Raw genomic sequence first — 16183 nt, 5'->3', positions numbered from 1 at the left:
AGATGACAGAAAAGGAACTGCTCAATAATTGCAGTGCATTTATTTATACACTTGGCAAGTTGACATCACATGACAACCCTCTGCCTGGCAACCCATTTGCTTGGATTGCCTCAGGCTCTTCATGTTCTCAGAGCTGGAACAGCTTGTTCATGTGGCTCACCTTGGAGCTCCATGTTGTCGAGCCTTGCATATGTGCTCAATCTCCAGTTTCAGCTGCTTCCCACAGGAAAAAATTGAAACATTACAAAATATTGTAGAAAAATTAAATTCTCATAATATGGACAGCCATTAATAAGGCAAGAAAAGCAGATGTTCTTTTAAAATATTTTCTTAAAGGTAAAATGAAAGACAGACAATAGGAAAAAATAAGAGAGAGGGTCAGGCATGGTGGTGCATGCCTGTAATGTCAGCACACAGGAGGCTGAGGCAAGAAGATTGCTGTGAGTTCAAGACCAGCCAGGGATACAAAGTGAGTTCAAGCCAGCTGGAACTGTACAGCAAAAACACTATCTCAAAAAGACAAAAAATAAAAATAAGAAAAAATTATACTCCAGTATGGCAATTATCTAAGAGTGTACTTTGGTTTAGTGTAATTTTTATATGTGTTTTACATGTGTTTTAGCCCACTAGTCTGGTTGTCCACCTGTGTTTATAGTATAGTTAACTTGATAAATACTTAAAAATAAGTAAGTCTGGAGGCTGGGGATTTAACTCAACGGCATAAGCACCTGCCTGGTGAGCATGAGGTCATGAGTTTGATCCCCAGTACCAAAAATAAATAAATAAATGTAAATAAATAAGTCTGATGCTGGCAAAAAATTACAAAATCAGGAGTTGAGAAGAAGGGAAAAAAGAATTGAGTTATGTATACATACCAATTCCTCACAATAAATGTAATCATTGTTTTCTTGGTTACTTTTCTTTTGTTGCTGGGACAAAATGCCTTACATCCAAAATGAAGGAAGACAAGGTTTAGATTATTTACAGTTTTTGGAGGTCTCAGTTCATACTCAACTGGCTCCAAAGCAAGATGGTACTGGCTGAGGGTTAACTGTTCACGGGGGCCACAAGCAACAAGGGCAAAAAGGGCAAAGAGGAGAGAGCACACCTCTTTCCCTCCCTTATGTTATGTGTCACCTATCTGTCCCTGGGTGGTGTAGCACTCACACCACCAATCCCAGTACTAGACAACAAATCAGTCACAAATGCTAGATTAAGCCACCTGCATAACTGCATGAGGCCTCAGGGGGACACAGACATAAACTGTAACAATTATGTACTGCAAACATGTACTAATACAAATTTTAATAGAAATATTTTCCTGATTACTAGCACATATCACTATATAAATAAACTTTTTGATGTTGGGACTTAGGCAGCTGCACAAGAAAGCAATTTGCCCACCCTCTTGGTAAGCACCTCTGGCGCCGCTGGGAGGAGAATCAGTCAGCTGTTCCCATGAGCCTACCAGCTTCATGAACTGAGAATCAAACATCTCCCCCTAACTCCCACCCCTGTCAGCAACTGGGAACAGAGTTCTGAGCATCTCTTGGGAGGATGACCATATGCAATACAGCAAATATGAGGGATTTCCTTTTATGTTCTGTTTGAAGGCAAAGATAATTTTCATTGTTATGTTTTGTAATGATTGTTTTACTCTATTCAATATTCTCCATCAATTGGTTTTACAATGTTCTATTATTGCTTTGATTTCACTATTCCTAATTGACTGGACAACTATTGTGAAGATAACAAGATATGCTATAGTACCTATTACTACTATCCCAGTGTCCTGCTTTGAAGTTCTGTACCAATGTCACTACATTGTCTCGATTGGTTTTGTTCTGTCTTGCTCTGTTGTATTTTTACTACATTCAAAATAAAATTTAAAAAATAAACTATTTAATAATTTCTTTACCATTAGATGGCTTTTATAAACATATTTATCATAAATAACACACTGTTTCATATATTATGTTTATAATTTAACATCTCTTGGCTATCTTTCCATGTTAATATTTATAAAGTTCTATTCATTGTCCACATAACATTCCATGATATATGTTTATCATTATTTAAACAGATCCAAAGAAATGGACACATGTGTTTATTTTGTTTCCATGTTTATTTTATTTTGTGTGTTTTATTTTGCCATACCAATGTCACTGTGAAAATTTTTTTGAATATGGCTGTATACCTTTGGAGCCCAGTACTTTAGAGCAGGTTTTTAAGTAATGGTACAGAAAGGCATATTATGGGAGCCATTTTTGATTTATTATTGGCTTGTTTTGAAGTCCTTTATTGCATTCACATTTTGGCTTTATTGTTTCTATTCTAGTCTGTTATGTTCTATTTTTACTATGTCCGAATGTATTTGTAGCATTTTGAAGACAGAAAAGGCATTATGGTAACTATTATTGGTTTTGTAAAGTTTTGAAGTCCAGTATCACTGACACTGGTTTATTTCTGATGGATTTTATTTTTGTTGGCTTTATCTTCTTTAAAATAAAAAGAGAGGGCTGGGATTTAGCTGAGTGACATAAGTACCTACTTAGCAAGTACAAGGTTGTGAATTCGATCCCTGACACAAAAATAAATAAATAAAATACAAAAAAAAAGAATGGAATGGAATAATGTTTTATGTATTTTATGTATGTATTTTAGTCTTGTTAGCACTTCAGATCATTTTTAGTAGTATGCCAAATGCACAATAAATATGTCAAAAAACCTTACTCAGTGCTTTTAGTTTCTAAAGTCAAATACATTTTTCTAGAATTTAAGAATGTTGTCCTACAAATGACCTTCTAACAATTCTCTAATGATTCACTGAATGATAGTAATAATGATTCCTTGACCATTATACAGATTTTCAGTTTATCACATAATTATCTCCTCTGAGTCTCACATCAGCATGCGTTGTGCAAGACAGGTTTATGGGGGAAATGGTTCTGACTCAGAAATGTTACTGCCCAAAATAGTTATTTGGAGTTTAAGCCCTTTATTCTGTTAATTCTACAAGCCCAGGCTTTTGTAGTGAGAGGAGTGCTTCATGGGTGATTTAATATGAAAAAACAAGTACATGACACTTCAAAAACTGATGTTACTGATTTGTTATCCAGTTTTCATACACTTTTATTTAATTCTCTGATATCTAGAGGCATTTACTAGCTAAGTGCTTCAGTAATTGCCACTCCCAAACAAAGCATTTAAAAGACATTTGTGCAGCTGTGTTAGTGGTTGGTGAGTTTCACTGCCACTTTTCCTCTCCAGAACTAGGAGAAGAGAAGTTAAAGGTGGAAAAGAAGGCCCCCGAGCACCTTGAACAGGACAGGACCCGCTAAGGCCTTGGCAAGTCCTGTCCTACTTTTTCATTATTTCTATGTCCCTATCGCCCTCCTTCCCCCAATACCTATTGGCAGAAACATCCTTAATTTCCACACTGCTGGGAGGAGCAGACTCTGTGCAGGGAGTGGAAGTCATTATTTATTGGGAACAATGGACACAATCATGAATGACATGCAGTCTGAAAAATAGATTTTACTTGGTTCTCAAGAATATAAATTTAATAATTTGACCATAGTTTGAAAAGGGAAAGATATCAGAATGTTCAGAAAGAAACTAAGTTTTCTTTTTTCCTAATTTTGGGAAAGGAAAGCAATTGCAAATGACATGATTACTGCAAGTTATATTGCCTATTCTGGCTTTAACAATTCAAACTTTGAATATTTAATATTTCCTTCCCCAATCCTGCATAAAGCCTTGCCTGCTGTGGTAGGCAGCACTGCTGGTATACATACACAGAATGAGAACTCAGTATCTGTACATTCTGATATCTTTTCCTTTTCAAATTGTGGTCAAATTATTCAATTTGTATTTTTGAGAACCAAGCTTCTAAAGCCCGTCTTCTGGATTGCAATAACTGTACCAGGCCTTGGAATACAACATCTTCCCTGCCCTCTTCCACTCCTACGGCTTCCCTCTAAGCCAAGCAGGGTAAACTGATGAGCAAAGTGGGATTTTGCTGCATAACTCTGGGCCCAGCAGAAGAGTTTTGCTAAAGCAAAGGAAGCAGCAGTTGATCAGATTCTTTCTCAAATGGTGCGAGCAAATAGATGGGTCCAGACTGACTGATAGCAAATGCCCTATGGATTGTTTGATGATCAAAGTGTCCTTTCATACACAAGAATGACTGCTTACCCTTCATGATGTTTATAGAACAGGTACCATTGGACGCATTTCGCTGACTTGGAATATAAGCATAATTACTCCATTCCTGGTTGAAATTTCACCAACACTTCCTACTTCGGAATAACTTAATGGCAAATAAAGCTTTAAAGAAATTCAAGAAATTCAAAAAGAGAAATGTGGCAAACATGAAGAATGAACATTTCCTACAGCAATTTTATCTCATTTCACCTAGCTAGTCCTATGAGCTCCCCAATGAAAGATTTAATATCCTGTGTTACGTGTTAACTGTTTAATGCCTTGATCATGAAACTTCTAATCAAATTTTAAACTTCTCAAGGGCAAGAACTTGACACAAATGACTCTCCTACATGTAGCTTTTCGATAATCATGAGCATATTAATACATTAAATGTGTTCACTGACTGAAGTCAAAATCATCTTTAGAATGAGGTATTAAGTTCCAACTCAATAATTGTTAGGTAAAAGATAGTGAATCATTTGGTGGCAAGAAAAAGCATCACAATTTATCCTTGACAATTTGAACAAAGAAACTGTTAACTCAAATATATATGTATATATATAAAATGACAAAATATGGTAAGAGACCACATACAAAAAGGGGACTGCCCCAATCTCCACCCTGTGGCTAAAATAGCAGAGAAAAAAAATAGAATTGAGTAAGATCTGGAGCTGCGGAGGAAAGACCACCCAGCAGAAAGTATAACTGAAATGTAACGCAGCTACTATGAGAGATGCAGCACTGGCCAGAAGCCGGGAGGAAACACACACCGTCTGCTCTAAGGTGTCCTTCATTCCTCCTTAGAGTCATAGAGTGTTGTCAGCAAGTTTCAGCCTCCAGAGACACAGCAAGGCAGACAAGGGTGGAGGGATAAATGAGGGGGCGGGGCTGGGCTGGCAAAATAACTGGTATGGAGGGGGTCCATTCTAAATGTGGTTGAGAAACGGGCTGGTCTATTACCTATGAGATAAGAGATGGAGTTCCAATTCTCTAAGAAAAAATGAAATCTAACATCCAAATTCAGGCCCTGACACAATGTTAATTTTTCCCTCTAAATATCTCAGGATAAATTGAATAAAGATAATAGACACTCTTATGTGGTCAACCTTTTTGCAATGCTGAGCCAGGAAATCAGTACATATATCTACCACTGGTCAGTGAATAGAATTTATTTACTGACATAGCCACCAAACACTGAAACATATGTGCTGACTGCTTAATGAACATTTCTGGATTCTTTTTGGTATGGGGTGTAAAATGACATAACATAACTACATATTTTCCTTTGAGGAGGAATTATTATAATATCAAACTGTTCTCTTTATATTTGAATTTTATTTTAAATTTACTTTAAGTTTTTTAAACTTATTTTTATGCCTATTCATGACCACATAGTGGTTAGTAAATATTAACAGAAACAAAACCACTGAACTAGAAGACATGAAATATCTTATAATTTGTCATTTTATTTAACAGCTAACAAGCTCCCTTAAGTCACCTGCTAGTGATCAAACAACTGGTGTAGCAGAACCAGCCCAGAGTACAAATAGTCTGCATCATAATCCAGCTTCCTATGCTTCTAAAAACACTTAATTTAGCTTCAGTTAAATACCAAAAGAGCATAGGGGCTAAGGTTAAGATGTAAAATTAGGTAGGTTCAGATTCAAATCCAGCTGGAGTTTAGACAAATGACAAATTCCTATTTTTTCTCCTATAAAGATGAGATGAGTCAACAAGAAGCAAGCCCTCCCTGTGAGCCAGCACCATGCACAGGCCACTGTGGGGAGATCCAGAAGCCAGACTTTTCCTGTGAGTCAGCATCATTCATCAGTACCTGTGGAAGAAGAGAACATGAAGTCAATAAAAAAACAAGCCTTCTCTGCAAGCTGGCACCACACACGAGTCACTGAGGGGAGATCCAGATGCCAGCCCCTTCTAGCACACAGGCTAGGTAACAAGGAGAGCCAACACTTCCCTACTCCAACCTCACTTAAGTGACCAGCTATTGCTGTGGATTTTGAAGTTTAGAATGCTGTTAGAAATATGTAAGAAAGAAATATATGCATTTAAAAACTATAAATTCAAACTATTATGAGAACATAAAAATCCACACAAGATAATACTTTAGTTATTGGCTAGTTCTAGAAACCATGGAAGATACAATATCAGAAGTGCCATAGAGGTGGAGCTACCCAAACTCTTTGAAGCTCATATCTTGCCAAAGATTGCCTCTGATTCTGCATATGGAGTTACAAGACTCAATATTCAGCTGATCCAGAGAAACACGGGCTGTGTTGATACCTATTGAGGTAAAATACAACTTAATTCTTGTAGTGTTTAGTGTTTCACTGACTTTGCAGGCCAAAAGCCAGTAGTTTGATCATCTATTCAGAGGATAACAATATGCAATGTAGCATCTATGGGGGAATCTCCTTCTGAGGGTGGTAGCCATTGTTGATTCCTTATTATCTTGTTTTGAGGTTTTGAATTATTTTCATTGTTTTGTTGGGTTAGGTTTTATTCTGTTATGTCTTATTTGATTTTATCATATCCAATGGCATGGGCAGCTATTTCAAAGATAACAAGACATATTGTAAGATCACTGTCATGAAGAAGACCCCAAAGAACCAGCTCATGAAAACTCAAGGGGTTTTATTATCCGGTGACAGGAGGATGGCCCCCCTGCCTGAGAATCCTAGCTGCTGTGGCAATGTTACTTAAAGAGGCTAAAAAAACTCACTTTTGGACAGAAGATTTCTGTAGTGACCTCCCACAATTTAGAGACTCTTATCAAAACCCCTCCTGAAAAATGGTTCTTGAACACTAGAATTGTACACTATCAGGCCTTGCTTCTAGACCCAGAGTTGGTAGTTTTCAAGACTTCTTCAGCTTTAAACCCAGCCACCCTTTTGCTTGACAATGACCAAGAGGAACAAAGGACACCTCTCCATGAGTGTGCAGACATCCTCGAACTACAGCAGAACCTATGGGCTGATCTTACCGACCAGCCTTTGGGAAATGCTGACAGCTATTTCACAGATGGAAGCAGCTTCATCCAAAATGACAAACGAGTGGCCGGGGTAGCAGTGACCACCGAAAAGGAGGTACTCTGGGTTAAGGAGTTAGAGCCTGGCACCTCTGCCCAAAAGGCGGAGCTCATTGCTTTGACTGAGGCGCTAAAACTAGTGACGGGAAAGAGGGTAAACATCTATATTGACAGTAGATATGCTTTTGCTACTGTACATGTACATGGAGCCATCTATCAGGAGTGAGGTCTCTTAACCTTGGCTGGGACTAAGATTAAAAATGCTCCACAGATTCTAGACTTGCTGGTAGCTGTCTGGCTACCTCAACGAGTTGCTATTATTCATTGCGAGGCTCACCAGACAGGAGTTGACCCCGTCACCTTAGGAAACAATTTGGCAGATCAACCCGCTCAAAAAATAGCAATCACATTACAGGGGCCCACCGAGAAAGTAACTGCTCTGCTGCTAGTTCCTTCGACCCTGTCAAAACCAATCTACACAAAGAAAGATTTACAGTTAGCATCTCAACTTGGAGCGAAGTCCCCCACCCCAGAGGGCTGCAACCAGTTGCCTGATAAGTGGGTACTATTGCCAGAGGCACTAGGGTGAGAGCTGCTACACCAAGCTCATCAGACCACCTATTTAGGGGGAACTAAACTTGTTGAATTGTTCAGAACTCGGTTTTTTATTCCAAAACTCTCCAAACTGACTGCCTCTTTGAGCTCCAGATGCACAGTGATTGTTAGTTAACCCGTCTAAGAACTCTCCACTGGAGACCACCCAACATCAAGGAATTGGGAAGTAGACTTCACAGACATGGTAAAGCCTGGTTTACAGGGGCACTGCTATCTCTTAGTATTAGTAGACACCTTCTCTGGCCTGGTAGAGGCTTTCCCTACTAAGTCCGAGTCAGCCTTAGTGGTAGTTAAAAAACTATGGCATGAGATCATACCTTGATTTGGCCTCCTACTATCAATCGGGTCCCATAATGGCCTGACTTTCATAGCCCAAGTCAACCAAAAGTTAGTCCAGGCATTAAAGATTACTTGGAAACTCCACTGTGCCTATTGGCCACAAAGCTCAGGGCAAGTAGAGCGCATGAACCGGACCATCAAGGATACTTTAACTAAATTGTCCTTGGAAACTGGCAATAACTAGGTGACCCTTCTTCCCTTTGCGCTGTTAAGAACTAGATGTACCCCATATGTTTCTGGAATTTCCCCTTTTGAGGCTATGTTTGGAAGACCCCCTCACTGGTCCCAACACTGTCAGAGGACAAATTAGTTGAAAAAACTAACCAAGATCTCATTAAGTCCCTGCAGACTCTCCAACCCATGTTGACTTCAATCTACCAGCTGTTTAGACAAAAACACCCGGATCTGCCTTCAGAGACACCACTCAAAGCACTGGATCGAGCCAGGGACTCCTGCCTTGGTGCGACGTCACCACCGTGACTCCCTCAAACCCTGCTGGGAAGGACATTTCATCGAGGTGCTCAGCATTCCCCCCACCGTCAAGATAGCAGGAAAGACTGTGTGGGTTCACCATACCCACGTCAAGCCACTGGAAGCAACAGAAGCAAGGAGTGTTCTCAGTGGACTGTACAGCAGACTGGTAACCCCTTGAAGTTAAAATTGACTAAGCATAGTTAGATTATGCCAGGCATGAACTCCTTTAGCTTGCTTGCTTTGATTTTAATAACATTGATGCTGATCTTGCATTGTGGCTTTGGTCCCCCTGTAAGCAAAGAACAATTGTTAAGATTTTTGTATGGGAAACCCTGTGATTGTGGAGGGGGCTATATTACTAAAGGTAAAGACACCAACTGGGGGGGGAATTATACATACAGTAGGAAACAAGGATCGAGATCCTTCCCACACAAATGATAAATTGTATACATACAGTCTTTGTACAGACTGTGGGTACAAGTTAACATTCCTTGTTGCTATACCCTCAGTTACAGGGGGTTTGACTCAAAGGTGTATGTGTATGTTAAAGCCCAGTGTGATACCTAATAAAGGCAGCCAGCCAGCGCCATGCCCTCAGAATTGTTCTTAGTATTCAGAAATGCATTCCTCCTGTTATGACTCTGTACAAGAATGTATAGGCACAGATAACAAAACTTACTTCACTGCTGAGCTTATGAGGACCTGGGCTGGAAGTGTTGGAGGTGATTGGTCCACCAATCTGACAGTAATTGGAAGTTCAAAGTATGCCCAAGCCTCATGTCTTGGCACGGTTGGTAAATCAGTGTGCTGGAGCAGGGTGGCCCCTATACATGTGTCTGATGGGGGCAGTCTGCAAGATAAGATCAGAGAATTCATGGTTGAGGAACGAGTCAAGCAGCTAATAAAAATATGTTTCCCCAGATACATTATCAGCCCTTGATGCTGCCTAAATCGCAGGGAGTTGATCTGGATGCTCAATCTTCTGATATTCTAGAGGCCACTCATAAAGCTTTAAATGCTTCCAACCCAACTTTGGCTGAAGATTGCTGGTTATGCATGGCACAGGGCTCCCCCATACCCCTTGCGATCCCCACCAATGTTTCTCTGACTATGCTGGAGGAACAAGATTACTTAAATTGTAGTGCTGGCCCCCCCTGTAGAGTACAACCAGTAGGCTTCAAGGACTCTCTCTGTCTCCAAGGAGGTTTTCATAACAATATCTCTGACATTGACGTGGGGTTCATTGCATTTACTAATTGTAGTTCCATAGTTAACCGGACTACCTCTCTTTATCCCGCCAAAGGGCAAGTATTTATTTGTGGAGGAAATATGGCCTATACTTTCCTCCCAACTAACTGGACAGGGATATGTATAATAGCTGTCCTATTGCCTGATATAGAGGATGAGCCTGTCCCCATTCCGAGCTTAGATTACATCACAGGCTGATCAAAGAGGGCAGTTCAATTTATCCCTTTATTGGTAGGCTTAGAAATATCATGAGCCTTAAGTATGGGGGCAGCAGGAGTAGGGGTTTCTGTCCAACTTTCCAACCATATCATTAGTGATGTGCAGGCATTATCTAGTACCATTCAGGTCATTCAAGACCAAATAGACTCGTTGGCTGAAGTAGTTCTCCAAAACAAAAGGGGACTAGACCTCCTAAGGCAGAACAAGGAGGGATCTGTGCGGCATTGCAGGAACGATGCTGCTTTTATGTAAATAAGTCTGGCACTGTCCAAGGTTAAATCAAGAGATTTACAGAAAAACCTAGTTAAAAGGAGGAGAGAGCTATTTAAAAACCCTTTATGGAGTGTCTAGAATGGAATCCTGCCCTATCTCCTGCCATTGCGTGGACCATTGTTAGGAGTACTGCTTTTGATCACAGTAGGTCCTTATATACTCAATAGAATAACTGCATATGCCAGACAACAAATGCAAGGCATAAAGCTCATTCCCAACTACCTGGCCAAGTATTTGGCCTCAGTCACAACATTAGAGGGGAATGTTATAGCCTAGTTTGAACCATTGCACCTCATTCCTGTTCTGTATGTGCCAATCAGCCACCCCCCTTTCCTATCTTTCTAGGTTAAGTTTCTATTTCCTGAGAAAGCTGTAAAAGCCTTAGGTATCAGTTTCCTGTAACCCCACCCCCACCCCTCATCTGGCTATCTGTAATAAAATGTGCTGTTCTTTAAGAAATGCTTAACTTCGAGGAAATTACAGAAGGTTCTGTACAGCCCAGATGCTACCTAACTGTGTCAGCAATTACAACATTCCTGTAGTTTTTCAGCTTTAAAAGCCTAATCCCCTAGCTGTACGGTGTGCAGTGTCCATATTGGCTCCCAGAGATTGCTTCGCCAGGCCTGGCCTAAAATAAAGCCTTTGCTCCCCAAATTTTAATTTCTTGCTTCCTTGGATTTTATTCTGGGGTCTGAGCTATCACATTTCTCAGATCTGCTCTCCTCAGTGGAGAATAAAAAGAAATTAGTGTTTCCAACAAAATAGTTTATTCCTGTTTTTTTCTTTTTAGAAATGTATTTTTGTACACTTAGAGGGTCTTCTTTCCAAAAAAAAGATGAGATAAGAAAATGAATGCATATTGACATATTCTATTACAATTGAGCTCTAAACATTTGCTTATGTTTAAATAAAATATTAAAACAATTTTTTATTAAAATATCAAATTCATGGCAAAACATCCCTAAGAATACAAATAGTGCAGGGGGGAGGGGGAGTTATTTTTAAAAATCCTGGTCTGAAACTCTCAAATCTATAGCTTCACACCTTAAAGGTAACCACAATTTGTGCTCATCCAGAATTTTTTCTGTATAGTATTAGCATCTTTCCACACCAGCACTATAGATCTGCCTCATTCCTTTTAACTTCTGCATTGTATGGCTAAACCACATTTAATCAGTCCTCTATGGATAGGATAGAACTAACAATTGTGTTCCCTCCTTTTTCCACTTTAAAATAAACAAAACACCTTTGTATGTGTTTCTTTGAACACCTGAGAAAATATACTGTCAAAATACATTTGTTGACATAGACTTCTTGTAATCTGCAAATGAGCCCCCCAGAGCCCCTAATTTTGGGTCCAAAAATGGGGCAAGACATGTTTCTTTTTAAAAAGCAGCGCTGATTTATTTTATCCTGGGCCCAGTGACACAGTGCAGTTGGAGTTTGCAAAAGCTGTGTGTCTCCCTCAAAACTTTTCAGACTTTTTGTAGAAAGCACAGTTTACAAAGTAAGGGGTTATGGGCTTGGATCAGGAAATCTGCTAAGGAATGAGGAAGACCTTTGTTTCCCTTTGCAGAGAACAGAGAAGTCTAGCAGGAATTAACAATCCTTTGTCAACTTATTTTAGCACTCAATTTTAGGTAACATCTGTTATTTGTAAAGGGCAGCAATGGTTAACATATCAATTAGGTCTGGTTCCCAGGGATTTACAATTCTTTACAGAGGAGAGCATTGATTAACATATCAATTAGGTCACCCAGAAAAAAGATGCATACATAACAGTATGGTGATGTTACAGGTACTTTGGTCATTTAACTTAGGCATAACACAAACATAAGGAAGCTCTTTTTGCTAGTGTACAGCTGACTGGCTTTGTCAAGACTTACCTACACCTTCAAGACATGCCAATTTAAATTCTCATTGTGCTTGTTTCCCCACATGCCACACTTTAATTGCTAATCTAATAACTGATGAATGGAACAGAATTGGACTAGATATCTTACATTTTCCCCTCTAGACCCATCTTGAACTCTTTTCCCCTGCTCTTTGCACTAGGATGACAATCTGTAGTTTCCAGTGTGTTAGCTTTAGAAGATGAACACTAGCAGGAGACACTGAGGTGTGCTTTGGGAGGAGAGAAAGACTGAGGTATTTATTTTGAGGGCTGCCTCTTGGAGGTGGGTGGGATTTCTGTGGCTTACTGATACCACTGAGCAAAGGACATAGCTCCCTCTCCCCACAGCCTCCTCTCTCTAGGAACCAGCTACTATGTCTTCCTTCAGTCCTTTGAAGCATGAAAAGCACAGTGTGTCCTGCTAAGCCAGGTATTGCCCTCTTGTCAGGGATTTCCTAACCCTGTTCCCCCTTTGTAAAGGGCATCATCTTTATGAAGGACTCCTAAAAGTGCCTAATTTGAGTGTCTTGTTTCCTACCAGTTCTGGTTCCCAAAACCTCAGCCCAAGGAGACTCCCAGTGACTTGGTATGCAATGTATACCATTATTTTAAGTCCTTTTGTTCTAGTTAGAACAGATTTTTGTTGTTTATTCTAGATAACTAGCTAAGAATCTGACTTGATCAAATAATTTCTACCTGAGGATAATTGAAAATCTCAGCAATTCATTCTTCCAATAAACATTATTGAACACCCACTGTGTGCTAAACGTGGGGAAGCAAATGAGGTTGAAAAAATTCTCCTTCAAGGGAATATATCCTACAAATAAACTAATGAATCTATGCAACTGTTTTAGACAGAGTTGACTATACTATGAAAAAAATAAGGCAAGTTAAGGGGAGGATTAGTGATTATGGATATATATAGATATCTCATGAAGAATGTTTGGAGATTTCTCTTGTGAGATGTGGTTTGAGCACAGAACTGAATGATGAGCATAGTACACTATGTGGAGATTTTGGACATCTATGCTCCAGGAAAGAGGTACAAAAAAGGATGAGGAGCAGATGACTCAATCAATGTATGCAAATTATAATTTTACTGTATATAAGAATGATAAAGTAATTCATTATTAAAATAATAAATATTGTTACTGTTATTTTTAGGTATTGATTTTGCTGAGCTAACAGATACTCAGATAGCTACACTATTTTTGGATGTGTCAGCCTAGAAGCATCTGGCCCCCAAGGATGCAGGGATGGTTCAACATACATAAATCATTAAATGTAATACACCACATTAACAGAGCCAAGGACAAAAGCTAGAAGAGTCTGGCATTTGGTCCAGTGAATTGATACAGAGGCCCCACCCTCATGAGAGTGGGCAGACACCTATAATCTGTGGAAGGCCTGGATAGAACAGAACAGCAGACAAAAGGGTAATTCTCTCTCTTCTGAAGTTGAGACAGTCATCTTCTTCTGTGTTAGAGATGAGAATTCCAGGTGCTCAAGCCTTTCAGATTGATAGTGTGTTATGTCATCAACTTTCCTGGTCCTCTACTGTGCAGATCCTCAGTTTTCATTATCATGTGAGCCAAATTCTAGAATACTTTTCCATTTATCTATCTACTGATTGATACTGGTCTGCATCTCTCTGTATCTCTGTACATGCTATTGATTTTTTCTCTAGAAAACCTTATAGATATATAGTTTCCATTTTTAATAGTGAAAGCAGTTACAATTTAGAACCAGATTGAAAGAAATAAAACAAAACAAAATAAAAAGGCTCACAAATAACTCATAAAATATTTTGACTGAAACCCTGAAATGCAGAGGATCTCACTGACCTCTTATGCTGATGAGCACCTTCAGTACGGGTTCTGTATATTGCTCTGCCTTCTATAGCTGTGTCAGAATCTTTACCAAGTGTGCTGTGCTTCAAAGTCGGTAATTGCTGCCTCAGGGCTTCATCTGTCTTTGAAATAGTTCAGCATTTTTGCCTTGACTTCACCTCTGAAAAAAAGGCAATTTCCTTTCATAAACATGAGGGTCCTGAATGCCTTTGGTGTTGTTTTTAATCTTAACTGGCACCAAATGAGTCACAAAATGAGGTACCTCATTTAAAATATTTTTCTCATGGTTGTTTTATTCTCCCATTCAGGAAAAAGATCATTGGTTACCATGGCAATCAGCTTCCACAGCATTCCATTCAGAGTAACTGCACAGGTAGAGCACAAGCTTGACTCCACACTTTACTGTAGCTTTCTGCAGACCTGCATGTTTTTCTAGCCTGTTTTCTGCTACTTAAAATAATCACCCAACCAACCAAACAAACAACTCAATGCTAAACCAGATCATTTTTTTCAAAAGTCTTTTATTCCCAGAATATTTAAAAATTAACAGTGTTGTATCAATTTCCTTTAATTTTATTCTCTCCAGACCCTCAATAACACATAACTGATATTAGACTCTTTCACCAGTCTAGTATCATTTGTATTTCTTTGACCAAATGGGGAAAATGATCAATGATTTTACAGTAAAAATCAGAGTAGAAAAGAGTAGAAAAGACATTTCCTGAGATGTATGTATTATATCATAGTTTCCTGTGGATAATTCTCCAACTTTTCTCTCTCTACCACTCTGTAGATGCTCTTGAAAGAGTAAAACATGTCCTTACTGACATGGAGATGCCAAACACTTTTATCCTTTCCTTGAGACTGCTGCTTCTTTCTTTTCTTTAGGTGACTTAGCTTTCCTTGAAGAGACCGCTTACTCTTTCCTATTGAGAACCTTATTAATAATAATAAAGGATGGTTCTTTACAGTAGGCTGTTATAGTCAGGGGTTGCAAGGAGAACAATTACATACCAGACACAGAATTGGTAGTATTATTTTATGATGATCAACCAGAGTTAAATACAAGAAAGTGCAGGAAATCTGTTCACGGCACTAAAGGCAGAATATCCAGCCAAAGGCCTAGAACCCACAGCAGAGTCCTGTATGAGTCCAGTTGAAGACCAAGAGCCCATGACAATGCCTTCCATGAGTCTAACTGGAGGTCCAGGGCCCATAATAATGACTCATGCAAGTCTGTTTTATGGATCTGAGCTGGGAAGGCCCAAAGATCAGCAGCGAAAGCTAGAAAGTTCATGCCAACAGGATGAAAGATCTGTGCTAGTAGGTTGAAGATTTTACACTGGAGCCAAGAAGTGATGTTCAAAATAAGGCCTAGAGCTCTGAAGAAAGTACTGCAACCATCTTCAGCGACAATGAGGTCCTGGGCTCCCCTGAGGATGAGAACGGTTAAGTACATGTCAGGAAGCCAGCGTGACAAACTTCTCCTGGAGATTAAACAGCACACATCTTCCCCTCTGAAACCAGAAACAATGTTCAAAGTAAAACCCAGAGCTCCCCTAAAGTAAACCATAGCCACTCTCAGTGACAAGATCCTGAGCTCCTCTGATAATAATGGGGTCTAACTCACACTGGGGAAGCTAGCCATGACAAACTCCTCCAGGAAAACAAATGGCTCCAAACAACACTTAGGAGAATCCACAATGCTACACTCTTTCTTGCCACATCTTTATTTATGCTGGCAACTTTCCTCAGGTGGGCCATCTACACTCAGCACCATGCTGATTTAGTTCAGCTGGTGCTGACCACCAGTTTTTAATCCATAACACAGGCCCAACACAATCTAGTGGTGTGCCAAACTTGGTGGATGGGGATGATTTTGGATAGTCCAGTGGGTAAAATCTATTTCCCTACACCTCTTTCATTTCCCCTCATTAGTAAGAGTTAGTCTTTGCTGGTTTGTATCTGTGTAAGTATATGCCATAACCTAGGATTCTTGAGGTTTTTATTGTATGGAGA

General features: G+C 39.5%; 1 long non-coding RNA gene across 1 annotated transcript; it reads right to left on the bottom strand.

The window, feature by feature from the left end:
• Nucleotides 1–4696: 4696 nt before the first annotated feature.
• On the bottom strand, nt 4697–14390 carry LOC134478023 (uncharacterized). The gene is made up of 3 exons (XR_010050365.1): nt 14159–14390; nt 9360–9530; nt 4697–6040 (listed from the first exon to the last, which is right to left on the bottom strand). It is a non-coding gene; the product is annotated as an uncharacterized LOC134478023 (long non-coding RNA).
• Between the last annotated feature and the right edge of the window lie 1793 nt (nt 14391–16183).

Source organism: Cavia porcellus, unplaced genomic scaffold (assembly GCF_034190915.1).
Source record: "Cavia porcellus strain 051 isolate PalLab524CR breed Dunkin Hartley unplaced genomic scaffold, mCavPor4.1 scaffold_11, whole genome shotgun sequence".
Taxonomy (NCBI): domain Eukaryota; kingdom Metazoa; phylum Chordata; class Mammalia; order Rodentia; family Caviidae; genus Cavia; species Cavia porcellus.
Note: the sequence above shows the minus strand (reverse complement) of the source record. Positions and strands in the feature narration are given on the sequence as shown.